Raw genomic sequence first — 15,433 nt, 5'->3', positions numbered from 1 at the left:
GTGTAGTACCCCTATTCCTCTAAAAAAATTCTTAAAGTGAATTTTTTGTAGTTATTTAGCTATTGTGTCAGTGTAGATTAAAGTAACGAAAGTCCACATCCTTGCTATCATTCAGACTACGAGACGCCCATACCCAAAAGCTAATTTTCTACATTTTCCATAAATATCACCTATAGGGTTACCTTGTGCATAATTTGATAAAACTTAATTTATATAGAAAATAACATATATAACATATGTATTAGTACTTCCATCCCTAGTAGGTAATAAAGTTGTAAAGTGTATATCACATATAAAGCAACATGTTGCTATATAAAAGTGTATTAAAACTATAATAAATTTTGCGAAAAAAATTACTTCTGGTCACGAAGGAAAATATTTACTTGCTGCCTTTGTACATCAAACTAAGGTTGATCAAGCAGTTTGTAGAGACAAGTGACGCATTTCAATTATTAAATACTAAATTTATTCGCCTTAGTGATGCTAGTTTCAAGAAAGGTGTCCTTGTGAGTCCCCAGATTATACAGCTTTAGATAGCCCCAGATTAGAAGATTCGTCGTTTAATGAGTGCCTGAATGGAAAATAAAAACGAGTTTACTTTGCATTCCAAAATATGTGTAAAAACTTTATGGGTAACCACAAAAGTAATAATTATGTCGCTCAGGTCGAGGAGTTGATTAGCGTACAATGCCATGGAATGTAACATACTCTTAACCCTCGGGCAGGCGCGTACTTTAGAATCACACGACCAGGCGCGTAGGGTATTCCGTACCGCATTTATATTTTTTAAATATTCTGTAACTTAAAATATTTTATTGTAAAATTTAGCATACTAAACAGTTACAAGCAACATTTTAATGTATAATTACTTTATTAACACATAAAAAAAACTTATACCTATCGTAAAAAAAGAAACCGACCGAAATATTTTTAGTATTCAAAATAAAAAAAAAATAAAATTTTGCGAAATAACAAAAACTAAATCATACCGAACATATTATAATAAAATAAACCAAACAGAACCTTTTAAATATTTCAAAAATATATTTTTAACCACTGGAAGAAGAAACTAAATGTTTAGTCTTCTTCTATAGGGAGATACCTACCGGTAATACAATTGATTAGTATACTATCACTGTAGTTTTTGAGAAAAAAATAGTTGTAAAAACTAGTAGTTTTATGGGTTTGACATACATGGCAGGGACCAACTCGCTTCTTATTGTCTCTGTCTAGTACCTTTACCTCTTGAGTATATTTAGCGAGGACAACTTGGAAATCTCTGGGAAGAGTTTGTATACTGGGCCCTTTCCGTCATTACTACAGGTTATATAACGTTATTTAACACATTATTATAAAATCAATCAAAAAAATTAATTAACAATTTAAAATTACTTATGAAAACTATTTTATTAACATAAACGGGCGCGAACTTCTGTAGTTGTTATGGTGCGTTTAGACTTGAGCACGGACGAGCTGAGCGTGCGCGCACGGCATTCGTTCGCGCTCTCGGCTCTGTTCAAATTAAAAACTTATTTTTCGACGAATGAAGTGATCCATTTTTGCGCGGTTGTGGGTTGCAGAGTTGTGTACAGCAGAGTTCTGTTGTTCGAAAATAATGGACGACCAAGAAATAGTCGAGGCTGCAGTCATTGTTATGCACAACTTTTGTTGCACACTTTTATGCAGAACATTGTTGTCACAACCCAAATTTTTAGAAATCGATATAATTTACTGCAACAACTTCGTGTCTGAGGAAGGCTATGATCAGTTCAAAAACTTTACAAGAATGACCAGACTCGACTTTGAATATTTACAAAATTTAATTACACCAAAAATTACAAACAAAAAATACAAATTTTAGAATAGCAATTTCATTAATATCGAAATATTCAATATTCATTTTATTTACAAGATCTTTCTATGCGTTTTTTTTTTATTTTATAGTAATACAAAGAATGTTTAACATCCCATAATATCGGCAACTTTTCATATTCTTCAATTAATAATAACGAAGATTCATTGATCCACTCCATAATTTTAATAAAGAAAACGAAAAAAGTCACACACGCACGCACGAACGCAGGCAAAACAAATTGCCGGTGCAAACTGAGCGTTCGCGCACACCGACACAAAAACCGACACCAGACGGCTCACGTTCGCGGCTGCTCGCGCACAGACAGATTCAGAGTGAGCGTGCGCGCACAGCCGTTTAAACTTGAGCATTCGCGGAGGATCAGTGCGTGCGTGCTCAAGTCTAAACGCACCATTAGGTTTACGACAGAATAGGCACTGAACCAAAATCGCTGGATACATAACTACTACGACCCAGGGTGTCAAATATTCCTAAATAACCTAATTTAGTGACACCACCGATCTACGTCCAGTGGATATTTTGTTATAACGAAATTAGTAAAATTGCGGTACAAAATTCCGGACGCGGCCGCTCGAGGGTTAATGTGCATTTCCTTCACTCGCACCTAGACTTCTTTCATAAACATTTAAGAATAGTCTCGGATGAACACGGGGAACGGGTCCATCAAAACATCGCTAAGTTAGAGAAGACATTTTCAGGGAATTGCAAGCATGTTGGCAGAGTACTACTGATTTTTGGAACGAGAGAGTTAAAAATATACGAGCAAATTATGCTGTAAAGCAACATCTATTGTTGGTGTTGAAGAAGCTGAAGAGACGTTTATGATTGAAGAAGCTAAAGAGACTAATGTTAATATATGCCGCAACTAAATAACTACAAAAATTTTAGCTTTAGGTGAATTTGTTCTGCGAGGCATCACAATTGCACTTAACTTGTTGCTGGTTACAGACATACTGAGTTTAGCTGCTAATTGTTTTTGCTACTTATTATTACTGTTAGAAAACATATTAGGTAAAGATAACTCATACTTAATAATTTATTATTATTTATAAATATGTAAATAGAAAATTACAAATGGTGAGAATATCGGTAAAAATGTTTCCTAAAATATATTTGTTTCTTCTCGCTGGTTCGGCTATTTAAAAATAAATTCAACAAATTGCAGAAACTTTTAAATAACAGTTAACAGTCCAAACTATTGTTAAGAAATATAAGATTCGCTTATCTCTTTTTCGATTTCTTACTAGAAGTAAGAACTTTTGTCCAATATGTTATGTTATTTATCGTATCTCAATCACCCGTATAAAACCAGACATATTAGCGATAGTATTTGAAATTAAATAATGACAGAGTATTAGATGAACCTAAACGCAGTTTTCTCAATCCATTAAATTGGCTGTGGTGTATCTAAATCCTCTTTCAACCATTTATTAGTATTAAAGCTGGACCTTGCATTTTCTGTTGTCTTATATATAATTTGAACAACAGTATCATAAGAATTTAAATAAAATTACATCCAGTCCTAAACTAAATTAACCCTACTATAGACTTTTGATAAAGGTATATTTTTATCTACATATTGTTCATCAAACAGTTTCGTATTTTTTTACAATTTAATAGAAATATACAACTATCTACAAAATATTTTTTAAATGCCAAAATTTCTCTGTATATTCTTTCTCTATAAATAGATCTCTAAATATCTATAAATTAATATTTTAGTTATTAATCTAATACGGTTACACATCAGTTTACAATATGAAAGGAAAAGTCCTTAAAAGTACAAAGTTTAAATCCTTCACTACATCCTTTTCATATTCTCAAATAGTAATTCTATACAGGGTGAGTCTTAAATATGTGCAAATATTTTCAGGGCTGGTAGATCTCGATAAAAGAAACATATTTTCTCTTTACCATTTTTCAAGTGAGTCCAAAATAATCTTTTTACAGTGCCATACTCTATACAGAGTGTCGGCTACCTCTCGCATGTACTTGTGATGTGTGTCATCTGTGTCACAAGTACACAGGACCTACAGTTTATCACCGAATTCGAACGGCACTGTTTAAGAGGCTGTATATGCTTGTATCCAAAATAACCGAGTTATTTTATTTTGAAATTTTCCAAAAAAATGATTTTTTGTTAAAATTTTGAGAACCACTGGATCTTTTGTGGATTTTCCTTCTTGTAAATTTAATCTACTACCTATGTTGCTATATTATCAAAAAAATCATATTTAGTTAAAAAAAACGTTTTCTAACTAAAAACTAAAAAACAATCCAAATTAAAAAAAAACTCGTGTTTCTGCTCTTATTTAAGACTCACTGTGTATAATAGGTATAACATAATTTAAGATGTTCTTAAATCTATAAATTTATAAGAATTGTTGGCATAAATTTTTCTATATTTTATATTATAAAGAAATGGATACAGTTCCCATTTTTCCTTATTGGTATTTTTGTCACAAGATCAACAAAAAACACCTTTTGTTGGAAAAATTTACAAACACGTTTCGTGGTCTCAAAATATACTCAAAATTAAAATGAACGAAATATATTTGTTCTTGTCAATTCTTATGATCCACAATATATTCTTATGTTTAATCGTTATGGAATAAAAATTAAGAAAAATATTTATTATTTGAAAAATGGGAATTGTAATTTATTCACCCACGCCACATCTCTATAAAAACATTAATTAAATATCTATTATTATACTAAAACACAACATAAATAAATTCTTGACTTACTCAATTTTCACTTTATCTGGCTAATACTGGCATTTCATGTGTCACGCCTCTAGTTATTACAATCTGAAATCAAAAAAAATCTAAGATTATATGTTATACGAGTGTCACTAATTGCAATTTTTTAGTGCCTGTACATTTGACATATAAAAATGTCAACTACGTGTGTTGTAAGTAGATCAGTATGCGTTTAAAAGTGTCTAAGAACTATCGGTACTTCTTATTTTGAAACAATTATAATAATGAATAATGACGTGTGGATACGACAAAAGACCCAGGGAATAGATGTCATCCGCAGAATCAAATCCCTCAAGTGGCAATGTGCAGGACACCTGGCAAGAAGGACGGACAACATATAAACCACAAAAATTACAGCATGGTACCCATGAGCAATTAAGAGACCTAGAAGATAATCAAACCTGAGATGGGACCATTATATTAGGAAATTGGCAGGGATAACTTGGGCCCGCATATAGCCAACAATAAACAACAATAGGCCCAACTACAAAGAGAGTATCTAAATATGTGAGCTACACCATAATTATTGGAAATGGTTGAATAAGCTGAAAATGATGATGACCCTCCAATTTCAATATATTATAAAAGTTGGGACTGCAACCCCACTAAATCCTAGATTTTCTTTCTCACTAGTCAGTCGAGACTACTTTCTGCCTATATATATATATATATATATATATATATATATATATATATATATATATATATATATATATATATATATATATATATATATATATATATTATAATTAATGGCATTAATTTGCAATAGCACCTCGAACCAGTTCATTATGGAGCCAGATTCATTATGGAGCCATAACAGTTTCATTATGGATTAGAGATTAAGCCAGATTAAACCAATCAGAATGAGTATTATGTTACCGTAAAAGCCTGAATATTGGTTAAACGTAGGGTTACCCACGTAGGAGCCCGAAATATGCAAAAAAGGTTTAAGCACTTTAGGTTAAGTTTAGATTAGGCCTATATTTTTATTAATGCAAAACCAACTAAAACCTAATTCTAATCTAACCTAAACTCATCCCCTCTTTTGCATATTTCGGGCTATTACCTGGGTATTTCTAGGTTTAACCAATATTCGAACTTGCGGTGTAAATTTATGGACGGTCCATAAATTTATAGTTACTGTAGATAAAAATAAATTAAAATATAGTTCCACGATAATTTAGTTTGCAGCTTCTTTTCATCATACCTAGTAAAAACCCGTCACAACCACTATTCATAGTATGTATACCTATGTATTTTTAAACATCATTATGAGATTTAAGTCATAGGTGCCCATAATATGAGTAGCGGTATTGACGGTTTTTTGTTATGATGAAAATGTTGTGTGATATGAAAAAGCAACAAAATATATTATCGATTGCAGCAACTATACCTAGTTTACATTCAGTATATCCAATTAATATAGAACATTATACCTATGCATGATTTTAAAAATTTGCTACCGTTATATTTTGATAGTTGAGTTTTTGAAATTATTTGTTAGCTTCTTAAACAAAACAGACCCATAATAATTCAAATCTTAATCATCCAAGACTTCCAAGAATTATAAAGTAATCTCACGTCAAAATTTTTTAAAATTATTGCATGCCTTAAATGTTTGCAAAGTTAACAAAAATAGGTCTTTGATTACCTGCAATTAATATATTTGGTATTTATCAGTTCTGCATCATATCCGAAATTCAGATTGTGTGTGACACAACGAAGAGTCAACGTGCAACGTGAACGACAAGAAAATAGCAAGTAAAGAAAATTGTAAAGTCTTAATTACTAATTACACAGTCGTTCTCTTAAGTTCTCCTGCCTAAAATCTATGTTGTCTTCCCTAAGATTTTAAATATAAATAATAGAAACTCATACAAGTTTACCACAATTTAAACTTAAGATAATTATATTAAAATATAACACTTACGAAGTTACTAAATATTAACTATTTCTACTTAATCATTTAATAATTCTGATAAAAACACGCTTGATTATTTATTTTAGAAATCATACGGGCTATAATCATTAATATGACTATATTAACAATACTTAAATCAAAATTTATTTGTAGGAATGCTACTGTATTACAATAATTGTAAAACAAGTATGTAATAATAACTCGGAATAATTATTAAAAACTGCTCATCTTGTTATAGATGTCGGCGTCTTGTCTGTATGAAGCTCCGCGCGCACTGCACCGGATCGGGCCGGCGAGAAACGGCGAAGGCGATGACTCGACTATCGTAGATAGGTAGAGGTAGGAATCTGGCCTCTACAGGCCGAAATGTTTTAGTGGACGCCGGCGCCGTCTATATGTACGATGGTCGCAGTCGCTTTTGCTGGTCGGTCCGATCCAATGCAGTGCGCGCGGAGCCTTATTTTATTAGCCGTTTAGCTATAGTTTGATTTCAGATAATGCATTTTAATGTGCCATTTGTGTTTTTTATTGGAATTATTATTTTTAGCATATTTGGTATACTCTATGCAGTTATTTTTAAGTGCTCCTGTCCATTTTTTAATTATTAAAGTGCCTTTAGATACAATTAAAATTAATTAATTGGTGTATAGTATTTGTATTATGGGTTTGTTTATTTTTTATGAAATGATTTTTTTTCCTATTAAAATAAACATAGCTTACTAAATCACTAGATAGCCATTTTTAAATACAAGATGTTAATTAATATCTGGCCAAACTTCAGGAGGTGATTGTTTGAGTGTTTTTAAGGTAAAAATTTCATATAAACATGTGTCCGGAAATGTATAATTTTAAAAATACAGGGGTGTCAAGGTGTTTTCTAATAGACCTTTTTTATTAATATCTCAAAGATCCGTTGGCCGATTTTGTTGAAATTTCGCCGTGTTGTGAAATTTAATAAGTTATAAGTAAATAGCACTAATTAAATGATAATTATTATTTACAACAATATTTAAACGATAAAAACTTATCCCAATAAATATTTAGCACCGCCTTGAATTCATTTGTTTTTACTGTTGGCGGTGGAAACCATGCAAGCTTTTTCTTTGCCCTAAGTTGTTAATTAAAAAAATAATTATCATATAAAAAAATATAGGTCCTAATAGCCTAAATTTTATCAAAATATATCAGCAGATCCGATGAGACCCGAATTATTATATGTTTTGGAACTTAATGATTTAATTAATTATTCCCTTTAATGCATCGATTGTGCGCATTATCCTACGCGCCAAGAAAATATATTGCATTAGTCTAAATTTATTATTTATGTTATTCCGCTCTTTCACGTATAATTTGAACCCTGCTTCTCATACGGAAAGAGTTAGATTAAAATAGTCCAACTGTACCTAACAACCCATGCCTTGACGCCATATTCTTTTTTATAATACTATCGGCTATCCCAGACTAAACATCCATATCCATAAAATAGTTGGCCCACACTAATAAGACCTCATTTCGGCCCTCGGACGACCTTGCTCTATTCAGCTATCGACTTACGTGTTGACAAGTTAATTAGGCAGGTTATTGAACTCCATATCGCTTCTAGCATGTCGTTTTTTCAAAGATGGGTCCCATATAAACGCGGCCAGAAGTATTTTCAGTACTAAAAATAAACTCACACAAAATTTAAATGTGTACCAAATTCACATTTGTTTACATGCTAGTGATCACAAGAGAAGATTACAATTTTGCAAATGGTTTCGGGAAAGTGTTCAAGAAAGCCCCCTTTTATAGCAAAATATTATGGACGGATGAATATTTATTTACAAATTCTGGTACATTTAAAAGAAAATAAAATTGCCATTATTATACAAAAGAAAATCGTCATTTAATTAGAGAAACCAGACTACAAATAATCTGATTTGGTGATATACTGATATGCTTTGAACAAAGTTCAAGGGATATGAGTCATTTTAATATATTTCCTTGTATTGAACTCTACTATACAATTTTTGTGCTTCCAGATTTGACACTTAATAGAAAAAACAAAAAATAACTTGCTGACATATAAAGTGTCAATTGGATTTCTAAGGCAGACTTAGGCGAATTTTTAAAAGACTATTTTTTTAGGGAATTTACATAATAATGAATAAAAATTAGATTCCACCGTATAGACTTTTTTTCGCTCTATCTAATAGTATTAAAATTCAAAATGACAGCCATAAGAAAACAAAAACTTGGCTGTTGTTGTGCGAAATCTGGAAGGCTTAGAAATTTTCTGAAAACGGCATTTAACTGGCTGAGGTAAAAAATATAAAACTACCAACTTACGTTGCAATAGATTAAACAGTTTTGAAGATATTGTCATTTAAAATAAACGTATTATTTTCATTTTTTTGACATAAATCCGAAACTAATCAAGATACCGGGGTTTTCTTCATAGGTGTTTGTCAAACTTCTAATTACGCAACTTTTGTCCCATTTAACCGACTTCGTATCTCTTGTAGTTTCTGAGATGCCAATGTTGAGCATCGAAATTGTCACCACCCTGTATACTAGGTACCTACCTAAATTTTATTAACGTACCTGTTGGGTATTTGCTCACCATTGACTATGTGTACAAAATGTACTAACTGAGTTTTAATGATTAAATATAACATATCTCGCCATCTGACGGCAGACGGACGTATCGTATCATCTACGTCTACGCATTGTACCGCCAGAATATATCGAGAGGCCTGCTTCATCAAACTTTCTAAACATTAACCCTAGATGGAGCTGCGTTTACAAAATGCAAGGTCTATAGAACATGATATGGGAAATTTAAACGAAATTAGGACATGCAGTTCGTCAGTTGCGCAGATTTTTGCTTCGAAGTTCGAAAGCACCACTATCATAAAACTTTCTTATCATATTATACTTTATGTCCCGGGATCGTCTTTACAAGAGGAAAAACTTTTTTATTATTAATTTTTAAGAAAAATGCACTCTTCTTAAAAGTTCTTCTTTGGTTCTAATGGTTAATTCCGTTTTACTTTTTCAAATTTGTCAACCCTCCCAGAAAAATAATAAAAAAATTGAGAATAAGGTTGAATGAATTTTATATGGTCAAATAATCAAAACGGGTATTTATGGTAAAATCAATTCGTTTTCATCATTACTCAATATTCGTTTTAGTATTTATTGAACTGGTCAACCACTCCATAAGACTATCTTTTGCAATAACAGTGATTATGAGTATAATCAATCAAACGTGAACAATAATTGAATTAATAAACGACAAAAATTATAAAAACTTAGTTAACTTACTTAAATCTCACTTAATTCTACTTACATCGCCAGTCTTCAATAGCGTTTTAGTATTATTTCATTTAGCGATTCTTAATGCATGAAAATTATGACATTTTTCGTTAAATTCTTCAACAACCCGGCGATAAGCGTTATCACCTTTTCCGTAAAATTGAACAAAATAAATCGTGCTCTTTTAGCATTTTAAAAGAGCAAAAATGTATGACGATAATAACAAAATTTTTGTGAATGAACAAATTGAACATTAAGTGATATTACCATAGATACAGTTTTAGAACTTTTTGTTATCAACATGACATTTTAAACGGCAACTGACATACCGACCTGGTCATTTGATTACTGTGTATAGGATTTTAACGTGTAAGACAGAGAATAATATAAATGACCGGTTGACAGACAGAGAGACAGCATCAAAAGGGGCCGGCGAGGAGCCGGTGCGACCGATACAGTGTTGCCGGTTTTTACGGGTGTGGGCAAGGTAAAGCATAAGCATGGTGGGAGAACGCATTGAGAGGGGCGGTGCTTTATGTTAAGGTTCGTATTCACTATCCGAAAGAACAAAGGAATGAAATTCGGTATATTTGGACAGCAAACCGAATGCATGCGGCCGTTCGCCATTCGGTTCGCTCCATCATCCGTTTCCAGTCGGTATATCAGAGACGTTCGCAAACGAATGAAAATTATAGAACCGCGCGAACAAGACTGGACGTTCGCTGGTTGGATAGTAGCATTCGTTCGTTCGGATAGTGAATACGCACCTTTATGTAGATGAAATTGTGGGGAAAGGAAATAGATCACCTGAGATCCAAACTATTTTTGCATCATTCTTTTCGCCTAGCTACTTCGGTATGTACGTTAAGTGTTTCAAAAATGGCTATTTATACGACCGAAGAGAAGGTGCATATCGTTAAATGGTTTTACATTTCGTCAAGTGTGGAAGAGGTCATTGGGCGTTTTGTGTTTACCTTTCAAGATCGCCCTGTGCCTTGTGCCACAACTGTACGCAACATTGTCCATAAATTTGAGCAAACAGGCTGCATTGCGGCGTGCAGAAATTGTGACAATAAGGAAGGTGCAGATAAGGTGATTCCCGACAAGGAAATTAATATTTGTGCCGCGGTCGAAACAAGCGAACCTTGTTCAAGCCGAAATATAGCCGAACAAGTTGGTTGCAATGCTCGAACGGTGCGCAGGGTTTTAAAAAAGCATGGATATAAGTCCTACAAAATCAGTACCACGCAAGAAATTTTTCCCGCAGATTGTAACAGACGTCTGGAGTTTTGCGAGGCTGTAAGAGAAAGAGCCGATCGGAATAATTTATTTTTGGAAAATATATTATTCTTAGATGAAAACTCGTTTCCCTTACATGGCTACCACAATCCTTCGATAGTACGTTATTGGTCTCGAGAAAATAAGCACCTTAGTATGGCACTGCGGACACAATATCCACAAAAAATAAATGTTTGGGCTGGCATGCTGCAAAATCCTATCATTGGGCCTTTTTTTATTGATTGTATGTTAACAGCTGCCAAATATTTGGATATGCTACAAAACGAAATTGTACCAGCAGTTCGAAATTTGCCAATCAATTTTGAGGAAGTGTGGTTTCAGCAGGATGGCTGTCCTGCGCATAACGCGCGGAACGTAAATCTGTTCCTTCAAACCACATTTCCCAATCGGCTAATTTCCACACAAGGCACAATTAATTGGCCACCACGCTCTCCTGAATTGTCGCCCAATGACTTCTTTCTGTGGGGATATGTAAAAAATTCCATTTATGGCCATAACCATGACGACCCATGAATATTGACGAGCTGCGATTAAAAATCGTTCAGTCGTTAGAAAATATCCCCGCTGTTATGTTAGCTAAAGTTAGGTCAGAGTTTTATAACCGTCTTGGCTATTGCGAAGCACAACAGGGAGGTATTTTTGAACCTTTGATTTAATTTTTTATAATTATTTTGCTAATTGTCCTTTTTTAAAGTTGATTTTTAGTCATTTTTTTAATGCTTGTTTTAACTTATGCTGAAACAGCAACAAAAACATGAGCAGTATAGATACAACCGGACGTTTAATTATTTTTATTGTTAAAAGATTAAACGTCTCGAGATGTATGGATAACCTTCAAAATCGTAAATATATTGTAGAATGATGTACATCCAACCCCTTTCAAAATCCGACTGATTTGATAAATGTGTCAAAGTATGTCTACCGTTCCAGGACTTCGATACTGTCAGTGTTCCCAGATGAAGTTTTGAAAATTTCCTGAAGCCTGGTTGGCACGGTCAATCTACCAACAAAAAATATTCTTTTAAAATATTTATCTGATGATACTTTTAGAAATGCCAAGTTTGAGAAAACAAATTAAATACACACACTAAATTGTGCCCAAAAATATGCTTTCTAAAAATGTATTTCCTGGATAGAAACCTTAATGTTAGGGAATATTTCCTAGACGTGGCATCTACGGCCATATTCTTTCCCACCACTTGATTTGTCTTAGCTGATTGGTCTCACCCCGCCTCTCGAAATGTGGAAGCCATGCATATCTCTTCGCACGTGTCGCCACCAAACCAAACCAAACTCTTGAGTCATAGGCGTACTAATATTTTATTTTCATTTAGATTTAGTATTACAGCCAATTTTAGTTTAAAAGTTTTGCTTATGAATTCTGTAAAATTTAATTTATTAGAATTTTAATAATAATCTTTTTATGACAGCTGACAATGTTTAAGATGCGAACAGTGGAACAACGCCTTCACCACGCTGCTTCTTAAGCCCGATACATACTCAATATAAAAAAAACTCATCGACATCATCAAAAAGTTTTATGATCAAGCGTGTTTTGTATCATAAATAAGAACAGATAAACAATTTTTATGTAAAACGACCTTTAAAATTAACATTATAAACATTATATAACTGTTAAGTGGCATCGTATTTATCATTCTAATTGTGCTACACTTTAAAGGGTTTGAAATAAATTACTTATTTATAATAATACTGTATTTATGCGGTGTGGTATAACCAGTGTTATAACGGTTGTAGCTACAGTATTACGGGCAACCAAAGGTCCAGCTACGTCGAAACACCGGTTCCCATTAGAACACCGAAGTTAAGCAACGTAAGGCGATACTAGTGGATAGACGGGTGACCAGTTCGAAACTCTGTATCGTGCTGTTGTCCAATAGAGGCAAAAGTGTAAAATATATTGACACACACTGCTCATTCACGCCGGTTCGAGGCCGGATTAGCCCCCGGAAATTAGCCCTGGCAGCAAAAAGGAGACGTTAACTTCAAATCTTTTACTTTACTTTATAGTATTACATTATAACATTATCATGTCATAATATTATGAAATAATATTTCCTACTACCAATTTTTTTAATATTGGTACAGCAAACTTATCAGTATAAAGTTTTACTTATCTTTATCCTTTTTATTGCTATTTATAATTCTGAATACGAGGATAAGAAATTTTAGTTTTCAGTACGCCTATGACCGAAAGCGAACGTCTACCTCCCGCTTCATCAGCGGCCATAATTGGATGGAATCAGGGATGAGTAAATATAAAGGACCCTAAAATTAATAAATTTTGCTCGTCTGCTGCAACACGTAAGAAATATTTATTGATGGATCAGTATGACAGAGAAGTAATAAAAAGGCCGTTTTTATGAATAACAAAATGGTATTTGAACATCATATTATAATCATATTGAATTGACAATAGATTAATTTAGCAGCTATCCGCAGAAAATTGACAATAATAATAAAAACATTAATTGGCAATTAATATAATTCCAAATTAAAAATCGATAAGAGTTCTCATTCATAATAGTAATATAGATATATTTCAAAGAACTTTACTTAAACTTAACTTTTTTAATTTTGTACTAGTTTATAGCACTTGGTGGTATAACTTAACAAAATAATATCAATCATTAAATAAAGCATAAACGAACCAATAAATAAACAAAAAGGTTAATTTATTTAATAAAACGTACAACGTACGGCTTTGTATGCCGATTGTCGTGTGTATGAAGAATAAAGTCAGCGTTTGTTCAGTACAATACAATATACTGAAAGAGAAAAGACTACAAAATACGAGAGAAAAATGAGAAGTTTATTACCTATCCACTTAATCCGGATCGGTCGACAATAGAATTTGTGATATTTACAACATTATGTAATTAATTGATTATCGGTCCTATTATGTAACTGAGGATGTACGTAACTACGTAATAGAGCATATTTTTGGTTAGTTTATTTAATGAAGCGTACACACGGCTTTGGTTGCTGATTCTCGTGTGTCAACGTGTTCAGTACAATACGATATATTCGAGAGATGCTGATGCTCTATTACGTAGACACGTACATCCCTAGTTGCATAATAAGACAGATAATCTATTAATTCCAAAACGTACTAAAAGCGCAAATTCTGTTGTCGAACAATGTAATCAGTATGATTACAGATTAAATAATTATGGAGGTGCATATGAAACATTAAACGATTCATCATTGTGTTAAGTTATACCACGTAATTTAACAAAATGATCAATCATTTAATGTCTCACTTCACACTGGCTCACTCCATTATTATTTAATACTGATTAGAATGGTCGACAATAGAATTTGCACTATTTACTACGTAATACAGCATATTTTTTGGTTAGTTTATTTAATGATATAACCGATAATGTACACACGGCTTTGGGTGCCGATTGTCGTGCACAGAGTCTATAGACTCTGTGATTGTATAAATGAACAAAGAGAAAAGAGCAAGAATTTTCCCAAGCGTATGAAGTTGAGCTCCGGATTAAGTGGATAGGTAATAATTTTCTCTCCCCGACTTACAAGATTGCCATAGGGATTCACTTCTAGACATGTAGGTAAATGATGACTAAAATAAACGACCCAAGATTTTCTCTTGCCGACCAGTATATTATCGTAGTTTTAAAGAAATTAGAATAAAATAAACTATGTTAAAAATGTTCATGTATACTACTGAAATGAAGATAATATATCTAAGCTAAATGTAATCTATTACAGTTGTAGTAAAATGAGTAACTAATTGGCGAAAATCCAGATCCAACAATGCCACATTTTTTTGAAACGTCTACTTATGCGGTTTGAAATTTTGATGCAAAATCTGGCAATACCGCTCAGAAGAAATGTACCCACCCATACCCACCCAACTTTTTTCTCTTTTTAATACATTTGATTTGCCATTAAGCTGCCTACATCACTGTCTTACACGTTAAAATCCTATACACAGAGTTGACCTGTCCCGATGTGTATATGTCATAATATTTGAATTTTAAATATGTATGTAGGTAATATAATTTAAATTAATATAATGGAACTTTATACTAAGAAAATATTTTGCAAAAATGTATGACGATAATAACAAAATTTTTGTGAATGAACAAATTGAACATTAAGTGATATTACCATAGATACAGTTTTAGAACTTTTTGTTATCAAGATGACATTTTAAACGGCAACTGACATATATGTCATAATATTTGAATTTTAAATATGTATGTAATATAATTTAAATTAATATAA

At 32.6% G+C, this 15,433-nt stretch overlaps 1 protein-coding gene across 1 annotated transcript in view; it reads right to left on the bottom strand.

Annotated features, from left to right (window-relative positions):
* Positions 1-4,171: 4,171 nt before the first annotated feature.
* LOC115885527 (peptidyl-prolyl cis-trans isomerase CYP95-like) overlaps positions 4,172-15,433 on the bottom strand; it is a 541,467-nt gene continuing 530,205 nt past the window's right edge. Inside the window, exon 14 of the mRNA XM_030904483.1 lies at positions 4,172-4,683. The gene's annotated coding sequence lies outside the window, so the exon portion shown is untranslated. The remainder of the gene's footprint in view (positions 4,684-15,433) is intronic.

This window comes from Sitophilus oryzae, unplaced genomic scaffold (genome assembly GCF_002938485.1).
Source record: "Sitophilus oryzae breed Bouriz unplaced genomic scaffold, Soryzae_2.0 scaffold_395_pilon_pilon, whole genome shotgun sequence".
Taxonomy (NCBI): domain Eukaryota; kingdom Metazoa; phylum Arthropoda; class Insecta; order Coleoptera; family Curculionidae; genus Sitophilus; species Sitophilus oryzae.
The sequence above is the reverse complement of the archived record's forward strand: the minus strand, read 5'-3'. Positions and strand labels throughout refer to the sequence as shown.